The 17,361-nt window shown below is 52.7% G+C and overlaps 1 pseudogene; it reads left to right on the forward strand.

Moving 5' to 3' along the window:
• Positions 1-1,031: 1,031 nt before the first annotated feature.
• LOC140681482 (olfactory receptor 14A16-like) lies at positions 1,032-2,050 on the forward strand (annotated as a pseudogene).
• The last annotated feature ends 15,311 nt before the right edge of the window (positions 2,051-17,361 follow it).

A 17,361-nucleotide genomic window follows, 5' to 3' on the forward strand; every position in this document is an offset into this window, starting at 1 on the left:
CTTATTACCTTGTTGAAATCAGGGACTGGGTGTGCCCCATTACTGTGGGGCCACCTGGAATCTTCCAATAAAGGTCTGGGTTTTATTTTCCTGTTCTAACACTGTTGCAAAGGGGTTTTTTTTTTTTCTCTTTTGATTATAGAAAACAGGGGGATGAGATAAACAGTGCAGGAATTGTAATCCCAGAATCACAGAACATTCTGAGTTGAAAGGGACACACAGGATCATCAAAGGAATGTTTGAACATTTACAGAGACTCCGGAACTGTGACTTTGGGTGGTCAGTCTCTCTGCTGGGAGCCTCCCAAAGAGCCTTCAGCCACTCCTCAGCCCTGGACAGCAGCAGCATCACCTCTGCAGGGCCCAGCAGGGCTCTCCTGAGCTGCCCTTGCCCAGCTGCACACAGAGCCTGCCCCAGCCAGGGCCCTGCACACAGGCAGGTTTCTGTAGGGCCGGGCCGAGGGCACACAGGGTGGGATGGGCTCTGTGAGCGCTGGCAGGGACAAGGCACCTCTCAGGAGGGAATGTCCAGGCCCAGGGAGATGCTCAGGGAAGGAGAGGGGGCTGAGCAGAGCAGTGCTGGGGGAACAAGCCCATTCAGCCCCTCACCTGCCCTCCGCCACAGGGAATCCTTTGCCTCTCACATCTCTCAGTGGCAAACTCTGAGTGCAGCAGGAATGCTGGGGATTTCTGACCTCAGAGAGCCAGGAATGATGTGTGAGTAGGAAAATAATTCCTTAAACCAGCTCCTGCCATTTCCCTTAGAAGTGGTAGTGCAGATGGTACCAAGCCTTTCTGCAGTAGGAATTATTCCCCTGACAAATCCTGAATATCCAGCCTTGTCCCTCTGCCACAGGGCCACAAACCCAGGGAAGCAGGGCAGGGATGGCTCCTCAAGAGCCCCCACGCTCAGGTCTGGCTGCTCCTGGCACACTCAGCCAGCACAACTGGAGCTCAGGCAGGGACCTGGGTGAAGGTTTTCCCACAGCAGGAACAAGGGTGGGTGAGTCCCAGCAGGACAGGCTGCAGGGAATGGCCCAAGTCTGGCTCCAAACAGCCTCTCCTGACTTGTCACTGTCCTTTCTCCATGACCAGGTTCCCATGTGCAGCCACAGCAAATGTCCAACAGCAGCTCCATCAGCCACTTCCTCCTGCTGGCACTGGCAGACACGCGGCAGCTGCAGCTCCTGCACTTCTGCCTCTTCCTGGGCATCTCCCTGGCTGCCCTCCTGGGCAACGGCCTCATCATCAGCGCCGTAGCCTGCGGCCACCACCTGCACACGCCCATGTTCTTCTTCCTGCTCAACCTGGCCCTCAGCGACCTGGGCTCCATCTGCACCACTGTCCCCAAAGCCATGCACAATTCCCTGTGGGACACCAGGAACATCTCCTACACAGGATGTGCTGCTCAGGTTTTTCTGGTTTTCTTCTTTCTTGGATCAGAGTATTTCCTCCTGACCATCATGTGCTACGACCGCTACGTGTCCATCTGCAAACCCCTGCACTACGGGACCCTCCTGGGCAGCAGAGCTTGTGCCCACATGGCAGCAGCTGCCTGGGCCAGTGCCTTTCTCTATTCGCTGCTGCACACAGCCAATACATTTTCCCTGCCCCTGTGCCATGGCAATAGCCTGGGCCAGTTCTTCTGTGAAATCCCCCAGATCCTCAAGCTCTCCTGCTCCAAATCCTACCTCAGGAAATTTGGGCTTCTTCTTATTAGTGTGTGTTTAGGATTTGGTTGTTTTGTGTTCATGGTTTTCTCCTATGTGCAGATTTTCAGGGCTGTGCTGAGGATCCCCTCTGAGCAGGGACGGCACAAAGCCTTTTCCACCTGCCTCCCTCACCTGGCTGTGGTCTCCCTGTTTGTCAGCACTGGCATATTTGCTTACCTGAAGCCTCCCTCCATGTCCTCCCCATCCCTGGATCTGGCCCTGTCAGTTCTGTACTCGGTGGTGCCTCCAGCCCTGAACCCCCTCATCTACAGCATGAGGAACCAGGAGCTCAAGGCTGCAGTGTGGACACTGATGACTGGATGCTTTCAGGAACATTAAACTGCTGGCCAATTTCTGCAAATCACTTGTAATAAAAGTAATTTTTGATACTTCTTGTTGGTTTCATTTTTGAGATTCTTTTTCTTTACTTTTTTCATATTGTCCACAATAAATGTCATTGTTGGTGCCATTTCTCATTTTATCTGTACCTTCCCTGTTGCCACAGACTGCATCAATGAGGGGTTGCGTTCTCGGTGGCTTTAAAGGAACTAAAGGATGTCCCAGCAAAGCTTTCTGCAGAGATGCCCTTTTGTTGCCTTCCCTGGAGCTGCAGCAGCAATGTCTGTGTGCAGAGCTGGGGCAGATCAGTGCTGGCACAGCAGCTCTGCTCCTGCTGGCCACACCATTCCTGATCCAGGCCAGGAGCCATTGGCCTTCTTGGCCACCTGGGCACACTGCTGGCTCATGTCCAGCCTGCTGTCCATCAGTCCCTGCAGGTCCCTTTCTGCCTGGCTGCTGTCCAGCCACTCTGTCCCCAGCCTGTAGCACTGCAGGGGTTGTTGTGGCCAAAGTGCAGGACCCGGCACTTGGACTTGTTAAACCTCACCTTGTTGGGTTTGGGCCCTGGATCCAGCCTGTCCAGGGCCCTCTGCAGAGCCCTCCTACCGTTCAGCAGATCAACACTCACATCCACCTTGGTGTCATCTGCAAAAATGTCCTTGTTCCAAGGGGCCCCTCAGCATCACAACGTCCCTTTGGTTGCACCAGGCCCTGCACTGTCACACTGGTCTCCTTGGTTCCATGGAGCCCCAAAATGTGACAATGGACTCCTTGGTTCCATGGGGCTTCACAGTGTCACAATGTTCTCGTTGGTGCTGCAGTTTCACAGTGGGCCCTTGGTTCCATGGGGCCCCAGGGTGTCACAAAGGCCCCATGGTCACATGAGGTCCCACACTGTCACAATGCTCTCCGTGCTTCCAGAAGTCCCCTCAGTGTCACAATGGACTCCCTGTTTCCACGAGGCCACACAGTGTCACAAGGGCCTTCCAGATTCCTTGAGACCCCAGAATGTCACAGTGACCCCTTGGTTACACAAGGTCCTGCAGTGTCACAATGTCCCCTTGGTTCCATGAGGCCCCGCAGTGTCACAATGGCCTCTGTGGTTCCACCAGGACCCAGTGTCACGGGGACTCCCTGGTTCCATTGGGCCCCAGAGCACCACAATGGAGCCCTGGTTCTATGGGGCTGCACAGTGTCACCATGGTCCTCTTAGTTCCACCAGGCCCTGCAGGGTCACAATGGCCCCAGAGTGTCCCAATCATCACAGAATGACAGAATGAAATAAGCTGGAAAAGACCTTTGGGATCATCAAGTCCAACCAATGCCCTAATACCGCCTTGTCACTCAGACCATGCTACTGAGTGTCACTGGAGAGGGACAGTGACTCTGCCACCTCCCCCCTGGCCTGCCCATTCCAGTGCCCACTCACCCTTTCTGTGAACAAAAGGCTCTGAGTGCCAGGGCTTGGATGAGGGAAGTGCTTGGGGGTGGGTGTGGACAAATCTGATTGATTGTTAGCCATGAAGGGTCTTGATTTTCATGTGTGTTCAGACTGCATTAGAAGGTGCTGAGGGTCAATATCAATTGGACATTGCTGATATCCGTCCATAAACAGGAAAAACAGGAAAATAAAACAGGACAAAACAGTTCTCTCTGCATAGTTTTCAATACAGTATATTGACTTTGAATACACCTCTGAAATCTGTCTAATTATCCACAGATGAATTGATATCTTCAGTTATTCCCATGGACTTTTCTTTGGGCATTTTAAACAGATCTTTATAAGCCTTTTTAATTGAATTCCTGAACTGAAAAGCACAAGAAGAAGAGGCCTCTGGAGTATTAAAATTCATCTTTTGAGGATCCATCCCCATCAGAGCAGCAATGAGCAGACATGGGCACAGCTTTGTGGCTGCCTCAGCTCTGGGATGGGCCCTGGGCCTGGAGCAGGAGCAGCTCTGCAGGGCCCCAAGGCCGGGGCTCTTGTGCTGGCCTGGGCAGGTGGGATGGCAGGAGGGGCTGCAGAGCTCTCAGCACCTCAGCCAGAGGGGAGCAGGGCAGCCAGGTGTCCCCGGCTGACTGTGTGATGCCTTCATCCCCAGTCGTCTGCCCTGTTTATGTTGAATGATAAGTTTTGCACCTTTAAGGCTTGTTCCAAGAGTGAATGGGGGGGAAGAAGCGCGGAGTTTGTTTCCAAGAACTGAACTCCCTCCTCCACATTCCTGCTCCTGGACTGGGTTGTCTGCGGACGGACAGACAGCAAGACAGAGCTCTCCTTTGCTTTCCGAGTTCGTTTTAGCTAGCTGAGGCAAAGAAGTTCCCTGGACTCTGTTTTTTCCCTTTCTCTGGACCTGCTCTGGACTGAACACCAGAAGAGCAGCAGCAGCAGCACCTGTGGCCCAGTGGGCCAGGCCTGGGCCAAGGAGGGACTGATCAGAGACTGAGTGAGCCCAGCTGCAGCCTGGGGGATCTTTCTGAGTTTGTCTCTCTCTTGGAGTGGTAAGAAGTTTTATTGTTTAATACTGTTAAGGTTGCTTGTTTAATAAACAAGTTTTTTCCACTTTCCCTAAGGAGGTATCCTTCCTGAACCAGTTGGGGGGAGGGGCCGATTGGATGTGCTTCCTAGAGGAACCCTTTGGGGGTTCTTTCCAAAATTTGCCCTGAACCAGGACAGATTTGGTCTCGTTAGCACCTTAACTGGGGCAGAGACACCTCTCTAACAATTTTATTAACCAGATTGCAATATTATTTTGGCACAGTGAGTTCCGGGCACTGTTGTCTGACCCCAAGTGCCTTTGACAACAGCCGGGTTCCCTCCTCTGAGGAGGTTGTGGCTTTCTGGAGGAACTCTTGGAAATTCTGACTCAGCTTCCTCTGAGTGACTTATGGGAGAACTTATGAGGAAAATGGCTGTTGTGGGTGGCCAGGGTAAAGAAAATATTTTCTTGTCCTTCCTTAAAAAGTTTGTTAAAATCACTGGAGGAAAGGAAGGAAATGATAACAGAGAGACTGACAAGGTTCGTTCACCCCAAGCTGAGTAGCACAAGGCTGCTAAAAGTCCTACAAGAAACCCAGCTCACGTAGCTAAATTCCCGAATAACTCCTGAATTCACAGGCTTGGGGGCTTTGCCAAATGTGAGAATCATAATTCTCTTCGTGCCTGTCACCTTTGTGACTATACAGAATTTTCCCTTTCTTTTCATAATCTGTATTGGGCCGAATTTCCACTTTTCTTTTATCAGAACCTGCCAGGAGCTGAGAAGGGGTTCTGCTGGAACTGATGAAATTTGGAATTGCCACAGAATTGCTTCTATTTTCAGTTTCTTTATGTTTGGGATTTGTTTGTGTTTCCATCACAAGTGACTTGTGGGAAGAGCAAATCTTCCTCAAGGCATTTTATGGAGGGTTAAGTTTGATTTCTGACAAGTTTGTTTTGTCCAGTGCTCAGGGGATGCTCAAGGCATCTCTGTTTCTCTTGCCCTGGGGGATGCTTAGGAGGGGCCTGGGGGTGTTGTCCCTGTCCCTGTCACCCCAGGCCATTCCCCAGGTGTGTCCCTGTCCCTGTCACCCCAGGCCATTCCCCAGGGGTGTCCCTGTCCCTGTCACCCCAGGCCATTCCCCAGGGGTGTCCCTGTTCCTGTCACCCCAGGCCCTTCCCCAGGGAGTCTCCATTTTTCTCACCCCAGGAATGCCTGGAGGGTCTCCCTCCCTCTAATCCCTCTGCCAGGAGGCGCTCAAGGGAGTCTCGGTCCCTCTCAGCCCAGGGGATGCTCATGGGTCTCTGTCCCCTCACCCTGGGGGATGCTCGGGGGGTCTCCATCCCTCTGGCCTCAGGGAATGCTTGTGCAGGGCTGGGGACCAGGGGCTCTGTGTCCCTCTCACCGCTGAGGGTGCTCGGGGCTGGGGGGGCTCTCTGACCTTCTCATCCCTGGGGAGGCCGGGGGGGTCTCTGTCCCTCTCAGCCCTGGTGTGACCCAACCCAAACATCACCGGGGTCAGAGGGACAGAGACACCCCCAAACCCCCAGAAGGGCTGAACCTGGGATTTGGTTTGGGGCTGAGGATTTAGGAAGGGGCTGGAAGTGGGGCTGGGGTATGAGTTAGGGCTGAGATTTGGATTGAAGCTGTGACTGGGTTTAAGGCAAAATGTGGGATTGGCTTTAGGGCTGGGGCTGGGATTGGGTCTGGGGCTAGACAAGTCTGGCACTGGGATGAGATTAAATACAGAACTGTGAGTGTGTGTATATGTGGAGTGAGATTGACACCAGGATCAGGGTCAGGTTTGGGACTGAGCACACACAGGGCGGGACAGGGGGGATGTCACTGCAGGATGTCCCTGGCATTGTCCCAGCCCTCCTCAGGCACCTCCAAACATGGGGGGCAGCTGGGTGCTCCAAGATCCAGGTGGTCCCATGCTGCCCCTGAGGGCATCTCTGAATGTGACCCCTGGGGCTCTGGGATCAGCCCTCACATCCCTGTGGGAGCAGCTGCAGACATGATGAGAGATTTCCCCCCACCCCCTCATTCCTGAGGAAGGGTGAAGCCAGCTGTCCTTTCCTTCTGTTGCCTTCTACTCTCCTCAGCTGAGGATGTCAAACTCCCCAGGAGCAGGAAAATCCCCATTCCCTGTTTCCTTGTGGCTGCAGCCTGGAACATCCACTCAGAATGAAGAACATTCTTACATCCCGGCTGAATGACACCAGGAGGAGGTTGGTGAGAAAGGGAGGCAATTGTGTTTTGATGGGAAATACAAGTTACAAAATTATTTCTTTCCATCCCATTCCTTTTCAGTCAGTTGCAGTTCTCTTTTCAGAGTGCCACCGTCTCAGCTGATTGTGTTTTTGTCCTCCTTTCTCTCAGACCTCTCTTTACATGCTCTGTTTCTCTCTCAGTATCTCCCTTGACCCAGGGCAGCTCCCATCAAAGGCCCTGCCTTGATTTAATTCCCAATCCGTGAGCTAAAACAACCACAGGTGAAGTTATGAAGGCTGGCAGTGAAATGTCACTGTAAGATCTTTCTCCATTTGGCTTCTGGCTGCTTGTTAAGAGCTTTTCCATCAAGGGCAGGAACATCTTTTCCTGGCTGGGAACTGGAATTCCAGCCCCTGGCAGCGTGTGCCATGGATCCCAGAGGGGCATTCCCGAGGCTCCCAGGGTGCTGCTCCTGCCGTGCCTCCCAAGGAGCTGTGCAGGGCAGGGAACAAGGTGCAGCAGCTCCGTGGGCTCCTGCAGCACGCAGCAAAGGTGGCTTTGCTGGACATTTCCCAGCACATTCCCAGCTGGAAGCAGAGGGAAGAAGGAAAAGGAAGTGAGTCCCTGACAGAATCTGGGAACTATTGGTGTAGGAAGGGACCCTGCCCGCAGATCCCAATCCCGTGAGGGAGTGTCATGATCCTCTTGGAGGAGCGGGATGTCATGATTGCTTGTTTACTGATTCCAAAAGTGCAAAAAGGAAAACAGCAGGGGACCATCAGTTTAATAACAAAAAATGCACCTTTATTATAGAGTGCCAACAGCAAATGCAATAGAGGGGACAGAAAAGAAATAAAGGATAGAAAAGGAAGGGAAAGAGGCTTATAGCTACCAATGTAGATGAAATCCTCACTGGTCCAAACAATGCAGATCCGTCTTGTTGCATTGGAGAGAATCTCAAAATCTTGGTTATCTCAGGGGTCTTTTATAGTCCAGTGTTGAATGGGGGGAACAGGCAAAAGACAACGAAAGCTAATTGAAATAATTGAGGGGGAACAGGTAGAATGAAGAGTAAGTCCATTGAAGCCACCAAGGAGGAACAGGTCATGTTATCAGCTGTGAGCAAGAGCCATTGTTTTCATGGTCCATCGACCACACCTGGGAAACATCTGGCATTGATCAGGCCAGCCCTCCTCCCTGTGGTGGGGGTCTCAGTCTCAGTCCTTGGGAGGGGCTTCAATCTCCGTCCGTCACAGTGGTCATGAGGCAGATGAGGGGTCTTCTGTGGGAGATCACCAGAGTTACCCCAAAGTTCATCAGGTGGGAAAATCCCTGGGTTGAGCAGGTATCATGAAGCAGGTGTAAACGCGTAGAACAAGCCACTCCTTGCCAGGTCCTTGCCAGGCCCTGCTCGAAGCAGTGGTCTGTGGTGGTACAGCAAATGCACCTCCAAAAATAATCATCCACCTCGCCAAGCCGGAACTCCAATCAGAGTCTCCAGCATCTCAGTCTCTGCCATTGCGGCAAACGTGAGGCAAGAATGAGGGGAACTTGGGACCGTCTCTTACACAGGTGTGCACATGTCCTTTGAAGGGGAACGATCCCCACATGCGTCCAGCACCGCAATAAACACACCATCTCTACAACTCCTTACAGGATTTGTGGGGATCAATGTTCCATCCGCGTTTCTGCAGCAGAGCGAGCAGACTAAACAGCATATTTTGCCTATGCTAGCAAGCTACTATCTCTTCAAATCAGCACATTTCACCTAAATCCAAATGGATTTCTACCCTGTTAAATTTACACTGGAAAATGCCCTGTTTGAACCCCTGAGCAACCCCTGGGCTGAGAGGGAGAGAGACTCCCTGGAGCACTCCCCTGGCACAGGGGTGAGAACGCCGGAGACGCCCTGGGGAATGGCTTGGGGTGACCGGGAGAGAGACACCTCCTCAGGAATGGCCTGGGGTGACCGGGAAAGGGACAAACCATCCAAGCCCCTCTCAAGCATCCCCCAGGGTGAGAGGCACAGAGACCCCTCGAGCATCCCCTGGGGACCAGATGAAACAAACTTGCCAGAAATCAAACTTAACCCTACAAAAAATGCCTTGAGGAATATTTGCTCTTCCCACAAGCCACTTGTGATTAAAACACAAATACCAAACATTAATAAACTGACAATAGAAGTAATTCTGTGGCAATTTCAAATTTCCCCAGTTCCAATACAACTCCAGCTCAGCTGCTGGGAAGTTCCAATAAAAGAAAAGTGGACATTTAGCCCAATACAGATTATTAAAAGGAAGGGAAAGCTCTATGGAGCTGTCACAAATGTAACAGGTAGCAAGGTAAAATTATTCTCACATTTGACAAGACCCTCAAAAGCTGTGAATTTGGGAGTTATTCAGAAATTTAGCTATTTGAGCTGGGCTTCTTGTAGGAGTTTTAGCAGCCTTGTGTTCCTCACCTTGGGGTGAATGAACCTTGTCAGTCTCGCTGGAATCATTTGCTTCCTTTCCTCCAGTGATTTTTAACAAACTTTTCAAGGAAGGACAACAAAATATGTTCTTTACACTGGCCACTCAAAACAGCCATTTTCCTCATAAGTTCTCCCAAAAGTCACTCAGAGGAAGCTGCATCCAAGTTTCCACGAGTTCCTCCAGAAAGAGGCAGAACCTCCTCAGAGGAGGGAACCAGGCTGTTGTCAAAGGCACTTGGGGTCAGACAGCAGTGCCCTGAACTCACTGTGCAAAATAATGTCTCAGTCTGGTTAATAAAATTGTTAGAGAGATGCCTCTGCCCCAATGAAGGTGCTAAGGAGTCCAAATCCAAAGTGGATTTTATTGAACAGTAAATGTGAGGTAGAGAGAGGGATGGAAAGAAAGAGAAAAGGGGAGAGAGCAAGGGAGTGACAGGGACAGAGATCTCCCCTGGGACAGGGCAAGTGTGACATTGTCCCCTGTGTGCGTGTCCTTCCCAGGGTGGGGGTTTTACACCTGAGCCAGTTTGGGTAAGGGGGGTGGTGTTCACCCCCCACCCCGAGCAGGGATGGCCTCACTGTTTCAGGTTACAATGTCAGATGTAACCAAAAGTGTTTTCAGTCACCATCTCCATAAACTGTTATCAACAGGTGGGGCAGTGTTCTTTATCTCTTCCATGGCTCAGCCCTGATAACGCCCTCCAGGGGCCATCTTCTGTTAATGGGCCATTGAGTGTCACTGCAGGGCTGATAAAATTACATCATCGCATTGTGGGATGCTCCGCCCAGGGGGAGGAACCAAGCATTCCTGCCTGGATATAATCTCACCCTTGCAACACCACGACCACCTTGCCTACTGGATTCCCAGAGGACAAGAGCTCCATAACCACCACTGGACCTTCAGAGGAAGACCAGACCCTTCTACAGGATCACCGCTTTGACAGAATCACGTTCATCACTCCAGCCGGACTGCAGCCACCATTTCATCAGACTGCTACCACCACCCTGACCAACGGGGTGTCAGGTTATATCCTGACTCTGTAAGTTTAAGCCAGGATTTTTCTATCATTGCATTGGTATTAATTTTCTTTTTCAATTGTAATTCTGGCATAAATTCTCCCCCTGGTTTGCTTTGAAACGAGTAGAAAACTCAATGTGCTCATCCCTTGTTTTCCTCCCTAAACAGAATTTCCCATACCCAAACCTTCACGAAATGGAGGAGGAGGCTGTGAGGAAGAGGAAGGCGCCCTGGGACATTGAGGCAGGTGAGGAGGAAGTCAGTGCCCCTTTCCCCCTCTCTCCTGCTCCATCTCCCGGCCCAGCCTGGCCCCCGGCTGCAGGACAGCCCCGCTGCCGACGCTCTGCTGACGGGGATGCACTGGGGGGATCTCCTTACCCTTCCTTGTGGCACGGAGGCAAATCCCACCCTCTCCTTGTCCTTCCTACCCCAGAGCAGGAGCTGATGATGGAGACCAGGAAGGACAAATCTCTGCAGCACAACCACATGGAAGAGGCCGATTTGAGCAACTCCACAGTGCGGGAATCCAACAGGGAGGAAAAGCCCCGGAGATCCCACAGGAGGAGGGGCTGCAAACCCAGCCCAGGGTGCTCTGAGGAGGAAAGGCCCACTCTGGGTCAGGAAGGTGGTCAGAGCTTCCGCCAGAGCTCAGAGCTGGTGGTCCCTGAGAAGCTTCAGAATGGGGAGAAGCCCCACAAGTGCTTGGAGTGTGGGAAGAGCTTCAGGCAGAGCAACAGTCTGAAACGACATCAGATGATCCACACTGGGGAATGGCCCTACGAGTGTGGGGAGTGTGGGAAGGGCTTCGGCTGGAGCTCCCAGCTCATCATCCACCAACGCATCCACACTGGGGAGAGGCCCTACCAGTGTCCTGAGTGTGGGAAGAGGTTTCACACCAGCTCCCATCTCCTTGTACATCAGCGGATTCACAGACAGGAGAGGCCCTTCCGCTGCCCCGACTGCGGGATGGGCTTCAAGCACAACTCCACCCTCGTCACCCACCGGCGCATCCACACCGGGGAGAGGCCCTACGAGTGTCCCCGGTGTGGGAAGAGCTTCTCAGACCGCTCATTCTTTACCCGGCACCAGCGGAGGCACCGGTAAGGGAAGCCCTGCGAGAATCCCGCCTGCAGGAAGAGCTTCGTGCGCTGCTCCAGCTCCATCCCCATCAGAGGACCCACCCTGCTCAGAGCCCTGGTGACCCACATTCCCTGTGATACACAGAGGGAAGTGGCTGCTGTTATTTTATTTTGCCTCTTATTATCTTTTATCTTCCTCCCTCCAAAACACAGAAAATTGGGGTTAAAACCAACAAATTCATCAAAAGCATCTAAAGCCTCACATCTTACTTTTGTTTTTGGGGAGTTTTGGGTTCCAGGAGATATCTGTGAGGGTATGGGGGAGTTTGGGGGCTATTTGTTTTAGTTGTCTTTGTTTCTTGGCACTCCAAAAGATGAGAGGGACTGATCTTTCTGCTCAAATCCACTCATTGCTACTAAAAACTACTGAATCCAACCCCAAAATTACTCGATTCCACTGCCTCTTAGGGTGAAATTGGGTTGGAAGGGGATTGGGCAATGCGGGATGCAAATCAGGAGGGGTGAGATGAGAATTGGGTGGGGTGGGATTGGTGGGATGGGGATTGGGAGGTGTGAAATGGGGGAAGTACAGCTTGGGAAGGGATCTTGATGTCCAGGAGGGGTGGGATGGGTTGGGATAGGAATTAGGGAGGTGGTCTGGGGTCTGGAATGAGACAGTCAAATTTTGGGGATGATTAAGATAGGGGGAGCCCATTACTGGGTGAGTTTTTGAATAGTCTACATTCATGAGGAGATGCTGGGGTGTCTCACATTCCTGAGGCAGTTTTGGGGCACTCCCCAGCTCTTGGGTTGTTTCCTGAGAGCAGCTCCATGGAGCCCCATGGCCAGGGGTGGTTGCCACGGGCCTGAACTCAGAGCAGTGCCAGAGTCCATTGCCTCAGTGCTGAGAGCAGAGAAATGATGAATGGCCCCAGACATCTCCAGTGTGTGTTTGTGGAGGTCTGTGAGCTTACTGGGGAAAGAACAGTGGTAATCCCCTGGAGAGATGCACTTCAGGCTCTGGACATTCCTCACAGCTCAGGGTGGGGAAAGAAGCTCCCCCCATGGTGCTCTGCAGCACTGTGTTAACTTTTCCCAGTTGTGTGCTCCCCATTGCCCCCTTGGCCTTCCCTACCCTTTTACCCTTATCTGTCCAAGTTCTAGTGAATTCTCCCTTCCCTGTTTTCCCATTGGTTTATGTGCCCGCCTATCCAGCCTGGCATTCCCTATTGGTCCCTTCCCTGTGTACCACCCCTGGGCCCTCAGACCATTGCATCCCTGATGCCATTCTCCGCACCCTCTTTTCCTGTATTTGTACCCTGGACCCTCCTTTGTTCCCTGTCTTTTCCCCTGGACTCCTTCAGTGTTGGAGGCCTAATAAACCATTGTTAGAACTCCGTGCTTGGACCCTCCCGTGTCTTCACTGCTGAGCTGCTCCGTGTGTGTGTGTGTGTGTGTGTGTGTGTCTGTGTGTGTGTGTGTGTGTGTGTGTGTGTGTGTGTGTGTGTGTGCGCGCGCGTGTGTGTGTGTGTCTGTGTGTGTGTGCTGGTGCTCTCATGGCTCCCCTCCGTTGCTGCAAGATGCCGAAGCTCCCTGCAAGCTCTGCCAGCTGCCCTGAGCTCTGGGCAGCACCAAGGGCCTCTCCCCAGCACAGCCCAGCCGGCTCTGGCCCCACAGCTCTGCTCAGGCCTGGCTGCTCTGGGAATGGAGCCGCTGAGGAATGGAGTCACATCCAGGGGCATCCCCAGAACTGGAGACTTTGGCCCGGCCATTTACATCTCATTATTGCTGATCTGGACAAGGGGATAGAGGGCAGCCTTGGTCAGTTCCCAGGTGACACCAAGCTGGTGGGAGTGTGGCTGTGCTGGGGGGCAGGAAGCTCTGCAGAGGGCAGCAACAAATCTTCTACACTGGAATTAGGAAGGGCAGACTTTGGCCTTTTTAGGATTCTGATTTGGGGAGTACTGAATCAGGTACTGATATTTTAAACAAAAGCTGCCCTTAAAAATGAAGGGGTTTAGGAAGGATGAACATATTTCAAGAAAGCTGTCTTAATGGGGAAGGAGCTGCCTATCCCAGTGTGGCAAAAGATGAGCTAGTGATGAAAATTACTGTCCTGGCTGCCAATACAGCTTTCCTGGCAACTCAGAGGAAAAAAGGAGTGGCAACACAGGAAGTGTTTTACAATGCCCTTAGGCTATGCAGAAAGACAATTAGAGAGGTGAAAGCTCAAATAGAACTTAACCTGTTGATATCTGTAAAAAAAAAAAAAAAAAAAAGTTTTACATAAAATTTTGTAGCAAAGGCAGGGAGAAGGAGAATCTCTATTCTTTATTGGATGCAGTGGAGAATATAACTAAAGATAAAGGGGTCACAAGCTCAGCTCCTACACAGGGAACTAAAGATAAAGTAACTAAAGAGAAGGAAAAGGCTAAACGATTTTACACCTTGTTTGTCTCAATTTTCAACAAGTACACAGGTTGTCCTCAGGACAAGTGTTCTCCTGAGCTGGCAGATGGGGACAGGGAGCAGAACAGTCCCCTGTGATCCAGGAGGAAGCAGTTGGTGATGAGCTGAAGCACTCAGATGCTCACAGGTGTATGGGATGGAATCTAGCCTAGGGGGATGAGGGAGCTGGTGGATGAGCTCCCCAAGCTGCTCCCCATCATTTACCATCAGTCCTGGCTCACCAGGGAGGTCCCAGAGCACTGGAGGTGCCAGTGTGAGCCCATCCCCAAGAAGAACTGGAAGGAGGAGCTGGGGAGCTCCAGGCCTGTCAGTCTGAGCACGGTGCCCGGCAAGGTTATGGAACAGATCACCTTGAGTGCCACCCCAGGGCACCCACAGGATGGCCGAGGGGTCAGAGCCAGCCAGTGTGGATTTCAATATCTACACTGATGATCCGGATGAGGGGACTGAGTCCACCATCATCAAATTTGCAGATGACACCAAAATGGGTGTGAGTATGGATCTGCTGGAGGGTAGGAGGGCTCTACATGGAGACCTGGACAGGCTGGATCCAACAAGGTGAGGTTTTACAAGGCCAAGTGACACTGCACTGAACCAGGAGGTCAGTGTTACTCTCTGGGGCTTCGTGAACAACAAAGACCACTATGACATGAGGGCACCTTGTATAACCAAGAGGCCATTGCGACAATGCGAGTACTTGTTGAATGAAGGAAGCAATTTTGGGAACGGAGTGCTCCTTGGGACCAAGAGGCCATTGTGACACCGTGGAACCAAGGAGACCATTGCTGCACTGTGACACCTCCTGGAACCAAGGATCCACTGTGACACTGCAGGGCCTTGGGGACCACGGTGACATTGTGACACTGCAGGGCCCAAGGATCCAAGGGACTTTGTGACACCAAGGGGTCCCATGGAACCAAAGGGACATTGTGACACTGGGAGGCCTCATGGAGTTATGGAGACCATTGGGACACTCCGGGGCCTCATGTAACCCTGGTGACACCAAACTGGCTGGGAATGTTGATCTGCTGGAGGGTAGGAGGGCTCTGCACAGGGACTGGACAGGCTGGATCCAGGGCCCAAACCCAACAAGGTGAGGTTTAACAAGTCCAAGTGCCGGGTCCTGCACTTTGGCCACAACAACCCCTGCAGCGCTACAGGCTGGGGACAGAGGGGCTGGACAGCAGCCAGGCAGAAAGGGACCTGCAGGGACTGATGGACAGCAGGCTGGACATGAGCCAGCCGTGTGCCCAGGTGGCCAAGAAGGCCAATGGCTCCTGGCCTGGATCAGGAATGGTGTGGCCAGAAGGAGCAGGGCAGTGATTCTTCCTGTGTGTTCAGCACTGGTTGGGCAGCACCTCGAGTGCTGTGTCCAGTTCTGGGCCCCCCAATTTAGGAAGGACATGGAGGGGCTGGAGCATGTCCAGAGAAGGGCAGCAAGGCTGGTGAGGTGTGTGGAGCACAAATCCTGTGAGGACTGGCTGAGGGAGCTGCGGTAGTTGATCCTGGAGAAAAGGAGGCTCAGGGGAGACAAGGTGTTGTCAGGGCACAGGTTGGAGTTGATGATCTCCAGGGTCTTTTCCAACCTTGCTGATTTTGTGATTCTCTGAATCCACCCTTGGAGCAGTTGCAGGAGGAGCCCTGGGCCTCCTCTTCAGAAGCTCCAGCAGCCCAGGTCCCTCAGCTTCTCCTCACAGCCCCAAAGCCCATCCTGTCAGTCCTGCAGAGCCTCTGCAGCTCCTCCTCACTGCCCAGAACAGGGAGCCCCACAGCCAGACACGGCAGCCCAGATGTGCCCCCTGGCCTGGGGTGCCTCTGGCAAGGGAGCAGCACCAGGCACTGCAGGAGCCTGTAGGCAATTCCTGAAGAACTTGTGGGATGATCCTGCTTCCTAAGAGAGGTTCTGGAGCCAATTTGGGAACTGGAGGCCAGAGAGGAAAGAGCAAACACAGATGGGCAGCTTGCAGGAGAGAGAAAAGGGGCGGGCAGCAGGAAGAAATCTGTAGCAGGGGGAATAAAAAAAGCAAAAGTGAAGCCAAGGAAATGCTCAGGGCAGTTTGGGGGTGGCTGCCAGGCAGCCCTGGCTCTGAGCAGCAGCGTCTGCAGTGGGACAGGAAACTCCCAGCTGATGGGAACAAACTTTCTGGCTGACTGCAGAGGCCAGGACAAAGCTGAGTGGTTTCCCTGGCATCCCCCAGCCCTTCCTGGCCCCAGGGGCTGATGGCATTTGTGCTCCACCAGGTTCATGTCCCCACAGCAGCAGCATGGGGGTGCTCCCGCCTGCTGTGTGCAGTGCAAACAGGGGCTGCTGAGCCAGTGCTGCCGTGTCTGTGCCTGCAAGGATGTGGCACCTCTGTGAGCTGGGGGAGAGGCCAGGGCTGCAGAGGGGGGATGTTGTTGGCAGCTCCATGAGGACGATCTGGGACGCTGCCCTGGGCTGTGCAGCGCACTGGGGATGGATCAGCCCCTGCTCTGCTGCTCCTTCCCGTCTCCCCCAGGGCCCTTGCAGAGCACCAGCCGTGCTGTTTGCCCCCAGCCTGCCCATGGCCAGCCTGGGGCTGCTCACGGGGGTTTTCTGTGCTGAGCATTGGCCTGGCCGTGCTCTTGAGAGAGCCTGGGCAAGGAGCCTGGAGCCCCCAGGCCCTGGCCTGAGGCGTCAGCGCTGCCCCAGCAGTGCCCATGGCCTGTCCCTGCTGCAGCCCCGGCACTGCCACCCCCAGGACTGTGCCCGGCCCCGAGAGCACTCAGGCCCTGCAGCAACACCAGGGCCACCAGGGCAGCGGGGCAGGGCCACGGGAGCAGCGCTGGCAGCACCAAGTGCTGCTGCTCCTGGGCACAGCTGCTGTGCCAGCACTGATCTGCCCCAGCTCTGCACACAGACATTGCTGCTGCAGCTCCAGAGAAGGCAACAAAAGGGCATCTCTGCAGAAAACTTCGCTGGGACATCCTTTAGTTTCTTAAAAGGCACCAAGAGCACTGCCCCTCATTTACACAGTTTGTGTCCACAGGAAAAGTGGAGAGAAACAAAACGAGAAATGGCACAAGAAATGACATTTCTTCGTGAACCATATGAAAAAAAACAAAAGACTGAAAAAGAACCTTTGCATGAAACCAACAAGAAGTATCAAAGATTGTTGCAGCATTTTTAAGAGAAAGAGGACATGAGTTATGAGATTTGAGCTACTCCAGTCTAGGCCTCAGATTTGGGCCTTGTGGGCCTTCAAGCCTCTGACACAGTTAGAAATTCAGAGCTTGTGGCGCAGATAGAAATAGTATTAAGGTGTGACGGGGACCACTGGGCTGTCTGGGTGTGAATTAGTATAGGTTTCATAGTGTAAGGTGTAGGCCGTTTTAAGGAAAAGGTAAACAATGTTAGCCTACCAATCAGAGTGCCTTTGTTTTTGTAAACTATGTAGAAGCTTATATAAACTACCACCTTATCTTGAATAAACGGAGAACGTTTGATTAACCACATTGGTTCAGATCTGTGTTTGTCTTGTCCAGCTTTCCGTTTTTCTGAGATTCCCTGGCTTTTAAAGATGACTTTTATTGCATGTGATTTAGATAAATTGTTCAGCAGG

Source organism: Taeniopygia guttata, chromosome 36, assembly GCF_048771995.1.
Source record: "Taeniopygia guttata chromosome 36, bTaeGut7.mat, whole genome shotgun sequence".
NCBI lineage: Eukaryota > Metazoa > Chordata > Aves > Passeriformes > Estrildidae > Taeniopygia > Taeniopygia guttata.